At 45.1% G+C, this 16,765-nt stretch overlaps 1 pseudogene; it reads left to right on the top strand.

The window, feature by feature from the left end:
* Positions 1-7,374: 7,374 nt before the first annotated feature.
* Positions 7,375-16,458, top strand: LOC148142755 (uncharacterized; annotated as a pseudogene).
* The last annotated feature ends 307 nt before the right edge of the window (positions 16,459-16,765 follow it).

The following is a 16,765-nucleotide window of genomic DNA, read 5'->3' as shown; positions in this document are numbered from 1 at the left end:
CAGCTCCAGCTATTTGTTACACAACCAAATGTTACATTTTTAAATGTTTCAGCACACTCTGTGACAGCCAAAAGTTTCAGCTCCCTAAAAGGTACAGTACAGTTTCAGAACCAAGAGGTCATGCTTCAGCAGTACAAGACACTGGTAAGCCCGTACCTGGAGTATAGCATCCATTTCTGGTCACCACATTATCGAAAGGATGTGAAAGCTTTGGAAAGGGTTCAGAAGAGATATACTAGGATGTTGCCTGGTTTGGAAAGTAAGCCTTATGAGGAAAGTCTGAGGGAACTGAGGCTTTTTCGTTGGAGAGAAGACGTTTCAGAGGTGATTGAATTGAGATTTATAAGATAATCAGAGGGTTAGATATGGTGGACAGTGAGAGCCTTTTTCCTTGGATGGGGAAGGCTAACACGAGGGGACGTAGCTTTAAATTGAGAGGGCGAAAAATTTAGAACAGATATCAGGGGTAGTTTCTTTACTCAGGAAGGAGTAGGGGTGTGGAATGGCCTGCCTGCAACAGGAATGGACTTAAGGGAATTTAAATGGGCATTAGACAGACATGAATAATAATAGAACGGTGTAGATTAGATGGGCATCAGATTATTTTCACAGGTCGGCAGAGCATTGAGGGCCGAAGGGCCTGTACTACACTGTAACATTCTATGTTCTATGTTCTTTGAGTCACAAGAACATGAGACCCAATCATGGAGACAGTCAACAAGTTCAGTGAGTGTCTAGAAAGAAGAAGTTTATTCTTCTTTGAGAAATAACACTCTTACAGCTGGAAGTCTGTATCATAATGAAGGAAAAGCTGTATCCAATATATTGGTGTCATTAAAGTTATAGTGAGAAACAGCTGGAATAACATTGGCATTGAACAATTATTACAGTGACCATATTCTGTTTTATTCATTCACAGGACGAGGGCGTCGCTGGCGAGGCAGCATTTTATGCCCATCACTAATTGCATCCTATGCATTCGCATTTCAAGATTACTAGTTATACTTCCTCAGGTATATTTCAGGCTTGCTTATATCTAATTTACCGTTCCTTTACTATCATTTGTTAGAAATCTTGGAATCCCCATCCAAACAGCTCTGTGCATACAACTGCGCCACTTGGATTGAAGAGATTCAAGGCGGCAGCTCTCTGTTACCTTGTCCAGAGCTGTTGGGGATAACTAATAAACTCTACCCTTGCTGGTGCCTTCCAAAACCTATGAACACATACGTTAAAATACCAAGATATTTTATGTTTTCACAACTTATTCGGAAGTCTCAGTACGGGAAGACCTTGCTGTATGAATGTGACCCCAGTGACATCAGGAGCATGACATGACATTGAGGTAACAATCTCATTTGTTTTCAGTCAGAGGATTGATCATGTGATGTCAATGCCACTGAGGTCAACATATTCATGGCAAGTTATAAAAACGCAACATATCATTGATATAGCGACGTTTAATAAGGAAACTTCGTAATTTCTCATTTACTGTCCATCACCAAATACTTCAGAGTCCTCTGACATGGTAGCTTTGCTGTTCCTGTTCACATCAGACAATTTGTCACAGTACAGAAAGAAGACACAAAAATTAAACTGCTGGAGAGAAACTCAGGAGGTCTGGCAGCATCTGAATAGACAGAAACCGAGTTAACGTCTTGACTCCAATATAGGTTTTTCACAACAACATCATATCAGAGTCGATATGTTTACTCTGTTTCTCTATTCAGATGTAACCTCAGCTGCTGCGTTTCTCTCCCATTTCCTGTTTGTATTTCAGGTTTCCATTGTGCCAACTGTTTTGCTTTATTTTGATGAGTCTCGAGGTTGAACTTGGTTATATTTGCCCAATATGGTCCATTACTTGAGCTGTTGTGCCAGTGACACTTGTGTTACATCGGAGTCTGGTTCTTCTTCATGTTGCAAAAAAAAATGTTGTGCTAAAATCCATCTAAATATGCGAATCTCAGGAAATCGGTTTTATTTGAAAAGGCATTTTGCAGGCAGCTGCACTGCATGAAACAACAGGAATAGATTATTGATGATGCCACACTCTATGGCCTTCATTGAACATGTTTGTCTCCTCAGACTCTGAAAGCTTTTAATACATATCAGAGAAAATTGTGGCAAAGCACATTGGTCATTCAGCTCACGATCTCTGCACCGGCACAGATTGAGAAATACTTCGACTGTTGGAGCTTCATCCAGAGGCTCACTGAAGATGTTACCCAGTATGGTGACGAAACGTCTGAAAATGAACCTAACAGCTCAGCCAGCAAACTTACATCCAGAACCTCAACCTGAGCTACAAATCTTCTCAAAACTCGCTAACATCTACTGTTATTATCCTGGAATCTCTCTGTACCCTTGCACATTTTGTTGTCTGTGCATGTTTAAATTCTGAATACCCTGCGTAGATATGAACAATCTTATCAACCTGTTACCCTGTGATTAGACAGTGTGTACAAAAAATATGTTCCCTGCCTCACATTTACAACTCTCCCATTCTGTTCAGATTGTTGATTGACAGTCCATCTCCCAAATGTAATGTCTTCTTTCTCTGTATTATATTTCATTCTATATGCCAGAAAGAGTAATGTTTGAATACTGGTGACTGGAGGATATCATTATATTCCACCCCAATCTCCACAGCCAAAGCCCCAATTCCTCTGTATCTCTGAGCCAATGTCAAATTCATTCCATCCCTGGCTCTTTAATGAACAAGGTTTTAATAAACAAATTGGTTGTACATGCCACACTTGGCTTTGGTCTGAAGTCAAAAAATGTAAATATTGCTGCTTTAAAACAAATAAACTGCAAGAAGAAGTTCATAGAATCTGTACAGTGTGGAAACAGGCCCTTCAGCCCAACAAGTCCACACCAACCCTCATCCAGGCCCATTACCCAAAACTAATACTGTACATTTACATCAAACTAATGCACCTAACCTACATATTCCTGAACACGATGGGTAATTTAGCATGCCCAATGAACTGAACCTACACACCTTTAGATTGTGGGAGGAAACTGGAGCACCCAGAGGAAACTCAAGCAGACACTGAGAGAATGTGCAAACTCCACACAGACAGTCAGCTGAGGCTGGAATCGAACCCATGTCACTGGACCTGTGAGCACCAGTGCTAACCACTGAGCCACCATGCTGCAATAAACTTTATTAAAAAAAAGTTAAAGCTTGTTTTGGAGTGAAGTTACAAAGTTGCGTTACTAAATCAGTGAAAGAAACATTCAGGCAAATCCATATTTCTTGCCTATGCTCAGGGTTTTTATGCCCAGTGACAATCTGTTGGTTGGCGGTTGATCGCATGATCAGCACAGTAACAACCTCTTGACTGCTTTTTTTGAGGGGGGCTGTTAGATGCAGCACTGTATATGATCAACATGACAGAGTCATGAGCAAATAGGAAACGTCCATCATTCTCCCTCCTCACTGACTTCACTGCAACAATTGGTATTGGGAGATAAGAGCAATAGCCAGCGATACCAACATCCATCCCAGTGCAACCATTGTTGTGAATTGGAAGTGCTGTATTGAAAAGGGGTTAACTGGAAATGTTTATTCAGTGACTGTGATTAATGTCAATCTCCATGGAATCTAATTGTGTAACTGGAGGCTTTCCCTCTCCTATTAGTAAGGGCGTCTTTCAATGCATCATCCCCTTGTTTCTGCAACTGCTTCACATCCACCACTAACGGCAGCTGCAGAGATAGGGAAAGGAGAGATCAGAATCTGAGGACAATGGACTGGAATGTTCCAACATTGGACAGGAGTTTATCTTTGGGTCTTAACTTTCTTTCCTGGTCTTTATTATCTTTTCGTATAGAAGGTGTACTGCTGATTATTCAGGCAGGTTACTATCCCATCCTCGCCATTGTTGGTGTTCCTGGTAAGTCCCTTTTTTATCTATCTCCATTCATTCATTCCCTAAACCATGTTGAACTCCATTGCTATTTCTGTTGTCTATGTTTGACAAGGACAGAAACTATTAACTTCAGTTTCAATTAAACACTCCATTCATTATCCACAAATTTCAGACCCCTCCCTCACAAGCATCTGATACCGAGACTGCTCACAATGTCGAGGCCCCTTTTTGCCCTGAACCGATTTGTGTCTTGGTATTGTGTCCATCATCAAACCTGTCCATTGCCGACTCCATAATATCACCAGATTCCACCCATATTTCAGTACATTTGCTGAATCAACAATTCTCTAAGCCTTGACAAAATTCAGATTTTACTATTGCAACTCTCTTCTCATCATGCTTTTAGTTGCAAATATTTTGATCACAAACTTGTTTTTGTCACTAAAGTAATTCCATGACAGGTACACTGTGCCAGAGTATTAATGTCACTGGAAGGGAAATTCAGAGTCACAAGCTAATTATCTGAAGACACTGATTCATATCCGACAACAACTGATAACAGACCTTAAATTTAAATGACAAAAATTGCAACAAAATTTAATTTCACTACAAACAACCAAAGGTCCCTCAGGATTTTGTCTAAAAACCGAGCTGTTTCTCTGATGTCATTTGGAAAAGAAATCGAACGTTATTATCTGGTTTGGGTTATGTGTGACTTCAGACCCAAAACATTGTGCTTGGCTCTATTCTGCCTTGTGGAATGGCCTCACAGTCAAGGTCAATCAGTGATGGTCATCAAATTCTGTCCCAACCAGTGATCCCGACATTCCCATGAAATCAAAGAAATTAAGAGTTAAATCAAACAATGGAAGATGCTGCCATTTTGAAACCAAAAAAAAAGTGTTGGGGAAAATGAACATGTTTGCCTGCCTCTGTTGAGAGAAAGGAGAAAGTGAGGTCTGCAGATGCTGGAGATCAAAGTTGAAACTTTATTGCTGGAACAGCACAGCCGGTCAGGCAGCATCCAGGGAACAAGGGCCTGTGCCCGAAACGTCGAATCTCCTGTTCCCTGGATGCTGCCTGACCGGCTGTGCTGTTCCAGCAATAAAGTTTCAACTCTGTTGAGAGAAAGACAGAGTTCACATTTCGAGTCCACAGACCATACATGAGAACTGAAAGCAGCTGGGAAATATTGTGATTATTTTAGTGACAGAATTGCTTGTTATGAAGAGGAGAAGGAGTGAGTTGAACAGAAAGAGAAAGAGAGAGAGGGAGAGAATCAGAAGCAAACAAAGGGATTGCTGATTGGCTGGGATGGAAATAAAATGCACCATGAATCTCATTTATTTTTTGCCTTTTCCCATACTCTTGAAAATCATTCCAAGTCGCTGTTTAAACTGAGTTATGTCCCCTCTGCCTCTCTTCCCAGAGTGTGCTCATCTCCTTATATTCACTAATGGGACATGGGTATCACTGACTGAGCCAGTATTTATTTCCCCTGCCAATTGCCCTTGAGAAGATGCTGCTGAGCTGCCTTCTTGACCAACTGTGGGTGCCTCGGCCCATTCAGTTTCATTTCTCTGAGACTTTGTAGTGATTGATCCAGCTGAGTGGCTGACTTGGCCATTCAAAGGGCAGCTGAGAGTCAACCCTATTGCTGAGCGTCTGGAGTCAGATGTAGGCCAGACCAGGTGAAGGTGGTAAATTTCCTTCCCTGAAGGACATTAGGGAGCCAGGTGGGTTTTCCTCACATCAAACGTTGGTTTCACAGCTTCATTTAATTCATGATTCGCAATGTTTGATTGAATTCAATTTCCACCATTTACTGTGGTGGGATCAAATCCGGGGTCTCGGTTCTTACCTGGATCCCTGGATTAATAGACCACAGGTTGGACCTTCGCCTCCCCGTCTTCTCTAATTAACTCTCCATGCAATAGTGGTGTTGCCGTCATCATGACAGCGATACAGAAAATGGTGCGATTGTCAACTAACTCTATGGCGATTGGAACTGCAAATATTTCAGGACACTGGGGCTGTGCAGAGATGTAAACAGTTCATCAGCAACTGACAAGAATCTGAGAACGAAGGCATTTTCGACACAGAGTGGGTGTACCATGTATACATGGATTTGACCTGCTCCTGTCGCTGGAACAACAGTGAAGGTTCTGTAAATGGCTTACTCAGGTTTGTGTATCAGCTGCTGCATTCATTCAGGGAGAGCTGAGGGTCTGGTGAGCCCACTCTGAACAAGATGTGGGCAGGGCATTCACAGTGTATCGGGGTCTTCAACACGGCTAACAAATGGAGCAGAGACTGCATAGAAGGGAAGCTCTGTAAACAGTGGGGAGCAGGGCACTACAATCTCCTCTCTGGGATTTCCAGGAATATTTTCCAATCCCAGGTGCAATGTGTGAAGCCAGTTTGTTTAGACAATGAGGAGGACACAGAGCTGTGTCGCCTGCTTCAGCAGAACCTGTGGTCTCACACCAGGCAGAGGACTGTGCTGATACGGACCATGAAGCAAACTGGTTTGATTCTGGAACTTTCCATGCAAGAATGGTTGTCATATCCACCATGTGCCATAGTGCCATCCTCTGAGGTACCCATGAGGTGACAGAGATGATCCCTGTCCCCTGAGGTGAATACGTTGGTTCTGTCTCCACAGAGGAAGGAACAGAAAATCTTCCAGAAATATTAGTGAACAGGGTGACTGGTTAAGATGAGGAAGTGAAGGAAATTTGAATTATTAAAGAGCAATTACTTGAAAAACTGATTGTATTGAAGTGTGGTAAGTTGCTGCACCAAATGACTGATGAATTTAGAGCACTGGAGAGATGGGGCTGCAGACTGAGCATGCTGGACAGCTCTTTTGGGAGCTGGTGTGGACATGATAGGTCAATGGCCTCTTTTCCTGTAAATTCCTTGATTCTATGCGGCATTTCCATGACTATTGAGGGAAGTCAAAGTTCTTCAATTCTGGGAAAGATCCTGGACAGTAGTGAGGAGGTGCTATGGCTGCAAATATTTAAAACATGATGGAGAGGGAATTATGAACCAAACAGTTAGTAATCTGATGCCAGTTGGTTAAAGATATGAGCACGTTTTGTAAGCAAGGTGGTAGCTGGATAATTGGAGAGTAATGATATGATTTTGCAGAGACAGCCGACATTCAGAAATTATCTTTAATAAATGTGCTGGGGTTTGTGGAGCATGTTGCTTGTAACATCGTCTAATGAGAACAGTGAGACTGGAATATTTCAATTTTCAGACGAATTTTGTAACACTTGCACACTGGTGAGTGAAGAAGGATATACTAAATGGGGGGAATATACTAAATGGATTGATGTTACAAAGTCAAAAGACTGCATGGTCACTTTAAGAAAGACGATGCAGGAACCATGGTTTCGATGTCTGGCTGAAGGAGCAGCGGGTGTGTAGCTGGCAGTACTGCCAGTGCCACAAGTGCCACCTGGTCACCGAGTGGCAGCGTATCATGGCAGTGCAGAAAGGGCTGCACAAACAGCAGCAGCAGGAGGAGGAAATGGGGATAACTGGCCCGTCTCTGGGGGCAAATGTCAGAAACACCAGCCTCCTGCCACGGGGCAAGCAACAGGCCAGCTCCCCAGCACGGTGTTGGAGGGAGACACCTCTGTCTCGGATCGTCATGGCCCCTCAATGGGGCAGCAGGGTAAACAGGGCAGTGGTGACTGGAACAACAGTCCGTCTGCCCATGTGGCCAACTCCTCTGACTCCTTTGATCATCCTCCTCGATACAGGAGGTTTGAACTCGGTTTATCAAAGTTAACTCCCCACTCCTGACACCAATCTGTTTTAATGCAGACGTCTAGCCCCTCTGCTAATTAAAACCAACACCCCAGGGAAGCTTCCCTCACCTCGTAATCTGGTAAAAAAAAAGGCTGAGGGAGTGAAAGAAAACTCCTGATTTCCACTGTTTAAAGAAAAATAATTTCTTTTTTCTAACTCTAACAGTGAACACTAAACAAAACTATAAACAAATCTGAGTCCCCTTTTTCTTTACTTATCGCTACTTGACTCCAAGTCTTTAAAAATGCTGGTCCAATAACACAATTATTATCCATTAAACTAACTTAATCTCTCAAAGTCCATACAGACCCTTACTCTGTCTTCCATCTATCCTTCCATTTCTGCTGTCATCTCCCTGGGCTGTCTTCTTACACTTTTTCCTGTTTTCACTGGAAAAGGTATGTTTGATAGATAGTGCCTTCTGAGAGATTTCTTTGAGAGGGTGAAGAGCCCCTTCAGATGACACGTGCTCTGACTAATTTTCAAAATGCACTTGCTTTTAAATGTCCAAGACTCATTTGGTCAAATGTTGTCAATACAATTAAATTCAAATTCAATTGGTTTCTGGTATCCTGGGCATAATTTAAATTTATTGGTTAAATTCAAAACTGATTGCCTTAACATCAAAACACAACCCCAAGTGAGCGGTTACATTTTCTCAATTTTCAGCAATCTCTGCACTCACAAGTACATGGGCTGTCACAATCTCTCAGCTTAGAAACACACTCTCTTTTAAAGTAACCATACACTCCTTCGACTTTGTAAGTATTGAGAATTGGTTAATGGAGAGAATACAGAGAGTCGGGTTCTGCTCTCGACTGAAGGTCATCACTCATGGGGTATCACCTGTATTAGTGCTTGGAGCATTGGGATTCACAAGGCAAAGGAATGATTTGGGTGTGGGCAACAAATACCATCCTTCTGATTTTATATTGATTAGAATGTGTGAGATTGGGAAGTGCTGTTGGTGTAAAGGATCTGAATGCCCTTGGTCATGAGTCACTTGGGATTCATACGGGGCAGCAAATAATCAGGACAGTTAATAGTATGTTTTCCTTCATTGCAGAATGTTCAAGTACAGGAGTAAAGACAGCTTCCTGCTGTTGTCAAGTGTTGGTAAGACAATATCTGGGGCACTGTGTACAGATTTTCTCTCCTTTATGAGGAATGATTTCCTAGCCACAGTGACAGTGTAAAGGAGGTCCACCAGAATAATCCCTGGGAAGATGGTACCATGAGGAGAGTGTGAAGGAAATGAGTGGTTAATCTCTAGTGTTGGGAGGCAATAAGAGGTGATCGCATTGAAACCGGAGGGTAATGGGCTAACATTCATTATGTCCAAAAGAACTACTGACAGTGTAAAAAATTGCATATTAATTTCCTCCATGATACATGTTTCCTGATAGTTTTTCCTCCGCGAAGCTCCCATGTTGGTTGAGAGAGAGCTCCAGGCTCTGAATGAACTCTCACCACCTCAGTGTGTGCTGCTGTGTGACCCTGCATTGAAAGTCACATTGTTCACAAATCTGTCAGCAGCCACGATGCCTTACTCCTGAAAGAGTTAGCCATTCCCATCAGCTTCTGACCTCCATCGAGAATGCCAATCTGTCTTCTCGGAGATGGAAGCTGCATCCTTGAGATTTGGCACAAACCATCCCCTTTCCTTCCTCATCCTAAGCAAACCTTGGTAAAGTAACACGTGTACCATTATCAATGGAGCCAGGAGGGACAACATGGAGAAGTCTGTCTGTGCAGTCTCTGCTTCATTGGTTTGTCATGTTGGAGCATCAATGATATCCTTCTATTTATATATAAGAGGCTTGAGGGGCTGAATGGCCTCTTCCTGTTGCTGTGTTAGGGACTCATGCAGTGATTTGGGGATCGAGAGTGTGGTTCTGGAAAAGCACAGCAGGTGAGAGGTACAGGAAAATCGACGTTTCGGGCAGAAGTTCTCACTTTCTCCTCAAAAGGTGAGTTGTCCTGGTCCCATGGAAGAGGCTCAATGAGCTGATTGTGTGATCGCTGGTTCCTGTTTAACAGCTCGATGTGCAGTACAGACGACTTTTTCTGGGCCTCTTCTTCTCCAATAGTTTCAATGTTATTTCCCTGTGAAACCAGCTTGAAGTGCTGAATGAGATCCTCTTCCTCTTCACTGTGGAAATGGGCAGTGCCCAACAGTCCTGTTGCATGAATGTTACAGACACTTTAACAGCACAAGCTGAAATGTTGTCCAGCCCCTACTACACATGGCCACAGGAGCTGGGGGCTGACAGATTGTTTTGGACATTGTGTAATCTTCAGTGAACATCCCCACTTCTGATCTTATGATGGAGAAAGACATTGATGAAGCAGCTGAAGATGTTTGGTTCAGCGAGGAAGCTATCCTAAGGAACTCCTGCACAAATGTACCGGGACTGAGAGGATTGATGTCCAGGGATCACAAACACGTTCATTTGTGCTCTGAATGAGCCCCTTCCAAATTGTACTATTTACATACTGCTCTTAAAAAAAACCTCCTGGATGCTCCTTACAAATTCTGCTCCAAGCTCTAACACGAAGTGAATCCCAGTCAATGTTGGGAAAATTAAAACCTCCCATCGCCACTACCCTGTTGCTCCTCCATCTTCCCATGATCCTTTTAGATATTTGTACCTCTATCTCCCACCTGCTATTGGGAGGCCTATAGTACAGCCCTAACATTGTCACTGCACCCTTCCTGTCTCTGAGCCCTGCCCATATCGCCTCACTGCTCGAGTCTTCCACAGTGTCGTCCTTCAGCCCAGCTGTGACATTCTCTCTGACCAGGAATGCAACTTCTCCACCCCTTTTACCTCCCTCTCTATCCCGTCTGAAGCATCGATATCCTGGGATATTTCACTTCCATTAACCATGTCTCAGTGATCCCAATAACATCATGCTCCCAGCTACTAATCCAAGCCCTACGTTGATCTGCCTCATCTACTACACTTCTTGCATTAAAACAAATGCACCTCAGACCATCAGCCCCTTTGCGTTCATCATCTGCTCCCTGACACCACTTCCCCTACGTCATGCTGACTTCATTATGTAGTTTATTATAGGCTTTAGTTACTACCTCCTCACTGTCAGTTTAAACCCGCCCCAACAGCGTTACCAAAAAGACCCCCAAGGACATTGGTTCCAGTCCAGCCCAGGTGGAGACTGTCCAATTTGTAATAGTCCCACCTCCCCCAGAACCGGTCTAATGTCCCAAAAATCTAAACCCCTCCCTCCTGCACCATCTGTCAAGCCACTCATTTATCCTGTTTATTCTATCCCTCTGACGAGCACGTGGCACCAGTAACAATATTGAGATTACTACCTCTGAGGTTCTACTTTTTACCTTGGCTCCTAACTCCCTGAATTCTGTTTGTAGGCCCTCATCCTGTCTTCTTTACCGATATTGTTTGTGCCTTTATACACCACGACAACTGGCTGTTCACTCTCCCCCTTGAGAATGTTCTGCAGCCGATCTGAGATATCCCGGACCTGTGCACATGGGAGGCAACATACCATTCGGGAGTCTCGTGTTTAACCACAGAACTGCCTACCTACTCCTCTACAATAGAACCCCCTCTGACTATAGCCCTTCCACTCTTTTCCCTGCTCTTCTGTACAGCAGAGCCAGCCACGGTGCCATGAACATGGCTACTGCTGCCATCCCCTGGTGAGCTCTCCCCACTCCTACTCAGCTCCTCCCACTCCCCGCTCCCACTCAGCTCCTCACTCCCCCACTCCCACTCAGCTCCTCACTCTCCCCGCTCCCACTCAGCTCCTCACTCTTCCCGCTTCCACTCAGCTCCTCACTCTCCCCACGCCCACTCAGCTCCTCACTCTCCCCGCTCCCACTCAGCTCCTCACTCTCTCCGCTCACACTCAGTTCCTCACTCTCCCCATTCCCACTCTGCTCCTCACTCTCCCCACTCCCACTCTGCTCCTCACTCTCCCCATTCCCACTTTGCTCCTCACTCTCCCCACTCCCACTCAGCTCCTCACTCTCCCCGCTCCCACTGCTGCTGAAAATAAAGACTACTGATGTTTGAGGTAAGTTTCTCTTTTCAGTGGGAAATTTACCTTCTTGGCAGACCCTGGTCCTCTCTCTCGATCCCACTTTTCCTGAAAATGCTTTCCCCCTCTCTGCCTTCCACAAGGATCGCTCTCTTTGACAGTCCTTGGTTTATGCCACTCTCCCCACTGACAACCCACTCCCCCAGGTACCTAGCCCTGCATCTGCAAAAGCTGCCGCACCTCCTCACCCCCACCTTGGGCCCCAGACATTCCTTCCAGGAGAGCCAGAGTTTCACCTGCCAGGCTTCCAACCGGGCTTGCTGCATCAGGTATTCCCACTGTCACCTTCTCTACATCGGGAAGACCAAATGTAAACTTAGACTCACGAGCATCGCCGCCGGGTCCGCGGGGGCCGACCAGACCTCCCAGTCACTGCCCATTTCAATTGCCCTAACCACTCCCTTTCCAACATCACCGACCTCCCAGTCACTGCCCATTTCAATTCCCCTCACCACTCCCTTTCCAACATCACCATCCTCCCAGTCACTGCCCATTTCAATTCTCCCAACCATTCCCTTTCCAACATCACCATCCTCCCAGTCACTGCCCATTTCAATTCCCCTAACCATTCCCTTTCCAACATCACCGTCCTCCCAGTCACTGCCCATTTCAATTCCCCCAACCACTCCTTTTCCGACATGACCACCTCCAGGTCCTGTGGTTTCCCCCCACAATCCAAAGATGTGCAGATTGGGTGAATTGGCCATGCTAAATTGCCCATCATGTTCAGGGATGTGAGGTATGGGGCATTAGTCAGTGGTAAATGTCAAGTCATAAGGGAGGGGAATAGGTTTGTGTGAGATCCTCTTCGAAGTGTTGGTGTGGACTTGTTGGGCCAAAGGGCCTGTTCCCATACTGGAGGGTTTCTGTAACTATAACTATCGTCTCATCTTCCACCTGGGCAGCCGAGAGCACGATGGACTCACAACTGAGTTCTCCAATTTGAAAAAGCCTTCCTTCCCGACTCCCTTCCCAATTCCTCCCCATCCCTTCCACTGCTCCCTGCCACCAACCGGATTCAGTCCTCCCATTGACCAGTCAGGTTGTACCTTTGACCTGCCTTCATCTATGAGAAAGTGAGGACTGCAGATGCTGTAAAGCAGAGCTGAAAATGTGTTGCTGGAAAAGCGCAACAGGTCAGGCAGCATCCAAGGACCAGGAGAAGCGACATTTCGGTCATGAGCCCTTATTCAGTAAGGGCTTCCTGAAGAAGGGCTCATGCCTGAAACATCGATTCTCCTGATCCTTGGATGCTACCTGACCTGCTGCGCTTTTCCAGCAACACATTTTCAGCTCTGCCTTCATCTATCCCCACTTCACCACCATGCCCCCGCCACCCCCATTAGCTGCAGATCTCCCTACACCCCATCCCTAGTCCTGAAGATGGGCTATACCCGAAATTTCTCCACCTCCTGATGTTGTCGGCTTGCTGTGTTCTTCCAGCCTCCTGCTGGGTTGACATCTTCTCCTAGTTTATGGTATCTGGGCTGATTCCCTCAGGGAGACTCAGAATTCCATGGAATGAAGCATTTCAGCTGATCTGGCAATGTCTTTATTCAATTTTCTCATTGTTGTGACAGTACTCTCCAAGCTCTCACTCCTCCAGTTAGTCCCGTTCCCTTGTCTTCTTCTCCATGTTCCCACACCACATTCTCCATTAATTAATTATCTGTTTCTGTCTTTAATATGAATCTTTGTGTCCCTCTGTATCTTTCCCTGGCCTTGGTTTATCGCTCCCCAGTCTATCGAGTGCTGCCATTGTGAAGCTCAGAAACAAGAAAAAAGTTTGTGTCGGGCTGTTGTTCACTTCCCGGTGTGTCCCATGTGATGCTCCATGTGGGACAGGGGGCTATAGCAGCTTTGACACACATCCTTGAAACTTGGTCTGTGCCTGTCCACTGAACTCCTGTGTTTGTCCCTCTCAGCTGATCGTGCGGTCAGTAACACGGGGAAAGCCCTCGAGTATTATTGTAAAGGAGCAGGTGTCTGACTTGTAGCTGAGGGGCTTCTGACTGACTCCTGTTATTGAAGCGTTAGTGGAGGTGCTGGGGATGGTTTGCTGGAGGTTGTGCTGTGAGCTGCCTCAGACATTCAGGGAGACCTGAGGATTTGGTGACCCAACTCTGGATGGAGTCTGGGGACTGTAGTTACAGCATCTGGGTCTGTAACATGAACAACAAATGGAGCAGGGGCTGGAGAGTGGGGCAGCTCTGAAACCACGGAGTGAGTGTGGGTGGGGAAAGGGATCTGCTGTATCCACTCCAGGTTTTCCAAGAACAGCTTCCCAAGTGACACTTAACCCAGGAGCAGAGTGTGAGGGGACCCTGATTGAACAAGGAGCTGGTCACAGAGCAGTGTCACCTCCTTCAACACGACCTGCAGCTTCACACCAGGGGTGGACGGTGCTGCCAGTGGCTGTTAGGGTCACAGCTTCATTCAGCTTCTAGGATCCGGAACTTTCCAGGCAGGCGTGGGGGACATATCCATCATCTCCCAGTATGTCGACATCAATGTCACCATTTGGTGACGGAGGATATATATGGTGGATGAAGTGAATACAATGTTTCCTCCCTCAGCAGGGAGCTGCCAGGGCTACCCTTGTTTTCCCAGTATAGTGGGATTCCCGATGGTGTACATGGCTCTGCAGGGTCCCCATGTCAATGGGGAGAGTTAGAGGAACTGAAGGACCTCTCACTCCATTAATGGTGCAGTGTGACCATGCACAGTACATCATGTTGGTGAATACCCACTGTCCTGGCAGCAGCCACAGCCTCTTCATTCAGAAGCAGTCAGCCATTCCCATCATCTTCAGGTCCCCACGTAGAAAGAAAGGATGGCATCTCAGATGAGGCCACCCCCTTCGACACAGTTCATAACACCCTGCTCCTCACCGCCAACCCAATCACATCAAAATATCCCGAGTATACTGAGAGCAATGGGACCACTGGGAACATCAGGGATCAGACCATCAGGGAGATGGAGCAACACTGCAGATGTTTGAACTAGGTCCTGCAATCTCCCTCCATTTATGTAATCTATGGCCTTGTATACTTTCTGAAAAATTCACAGGTTCACAGTTAGCCTCGCTACATTCCATCTGCCAAATGGTTATTTACTGCTTATCCATTTACAGATCCTGCACCTCCTCTTGATAACTTTGTTTCCTTCCTATCTCAGCATCATCGCTGAATTTAGTGAGAATTCATTTGTGTCATTTATCTAAACCGTTGATATAATCTGCAAATAGTTGATGACCCAGCAGGTGTCTGTGCAGTCGTTATTTTCTATTAAACTGATAAAGACTGATTTATCTCAGTGGATGGTATCTTCAATATGAGGCTGAGCCTTTCCCTCCACCAGGACTGTGTACTGGCTGGTGTGGAGGCAGGAGATGACCATCTTTGATCTGTCACCATGAGAATTCTTGGGTTCTGGAATCAATGTTGGGGAATTACAAGGTAACCTCTTTCTTGACTGTACAGCACAGTGCCATCACCATTGGTGGGTCTGTCCTGCCGTTGTACCAGGGATGGTGATGGGGCTGCGTGAAACATTACCCTTCAGGTTTGATTCTGTATGTAATGGCAATGTCAGACTGTTTCCTGCCTGGTCAAAATGAGGATTAAAGGTGACAATAGAGCAGGGAATAATGGCTTAAAAAATACTGTAAAGAAGTGACCTGTCTGCTTTTGAGTGATCGAGTGTCTGGGAATGTTCTAGAATCTTGTTCTTATGGATGTGTGTCTGTGCGTTTCGGGAGGAAGGGTTTCTTCTGTATTACATCACATTTCTGTCAGTAATTCAGAATTTACCATGTGTTATTTCAGCTCCAACTACATCAATAAATCTCTGAACATTTCACTTTGAAAATCTCACTCTGATCTCAATCAATTGTAAAACGTCCTTCAGGCTGATGTATAAATTGTTATTTTTCCTTCCTCACAGTTAACGTCATGACGATCTACGTCCTGCTTTATAAAGATTGTGGATTGTCTCCATGTGTCAGGCGTTACCTGGGGGCAATGGCAGTGACGGATCTACTGGTCATTATCCTTGATCTGATATTGAGACACATTCCCAAAGTTTATCGGGAACAGTTTTACTTCCTGTGGGACATCCCTGTGTGTAATATCCACGCCGTCCTGCTTTATGCAGCCACTGACTGTTCTGTCTGGTTCACCGTCACTTTCACCTTTGATCGATTTGTAGCCATTTGTTGCCAGAAACTGAAAAATAAATATTGCAGTGAGAAAATGGCAGCTGTGGTTCTGGGAATAGTGACTGTGCTGAGCTGTTTAAAGAACATTTTCTGGTATTTCATGCTCACGGGTCATTATCGGTTGGCGAACTCCCCCTGGTTTTGTTACATAAGGAACGGTGTTCTATCTTCTCGTGTCTGGGTCACAATCGAGTTCCTCCATCACATTCTAACACCAGCTCTCCCATTTCTCCTGATTCTGCTACTCAATGTTTTCACCGTCAGACACATTTTAGTGACCAGCAGAGCCCGCAGGAGACTCCGGACTCACACCAATGGGGACTCTCACCATGATACAGAAATGCAAAATCGCAAAACCGCGATCATTTTATTGTTTGTGATCTCGGCCAATTTCATCCTGTTATGGTCAACATTAATGCTGTATTCAATATGGACTCGGATGTTTAATTTGGCATATACCCCTGTGTATCTGCATCGCTTTGTGCGGGAATTGGGCTTCATGCTGCAGCTCCTCAGTTGCTGCACAAACACCGCGATTTACGCTGTGACCCAGACTAAGTTCAGACAGCAGCTGAAGAATGTGCTGAAATATCCCTTTACCCAAATTCATCAATCAATCAAACTTACTCATTAATCAATCCATCCAGGATTTTCTGATTTCAGTTCAACGTTTCAGCAATGAAACAGTCTGTTGCTATGGTAACAGACTGAGGGTAGTGCTGGTTTTTCCAACCTTGATATAGATAAGCTGCAG

This window comes from Chiloscyllium plagiosum, unplaced genomic scaffold, assembly GCF_037043375.1.
Source record: "Chiloscyllium plagiosum isolate Xiang-an unplaced genomic scaffold, Cpla_swu_hap1 HiC_scaffold_28, whole genome shotgun sequence".
Classification (NCBI taxonomy): Eukaryota; Metazoa; Chordata; class Chondrichthyes; order Orectolobiformes; family Hemiscylliidae; genus Chiloscyllium; species Chiloscyllium plagiosum.
The sequence above is the reverse complement of the archived record's forward strand: the minus strand, read 5'-3'. Positions and strand labels throughout refer to the sequence as shown.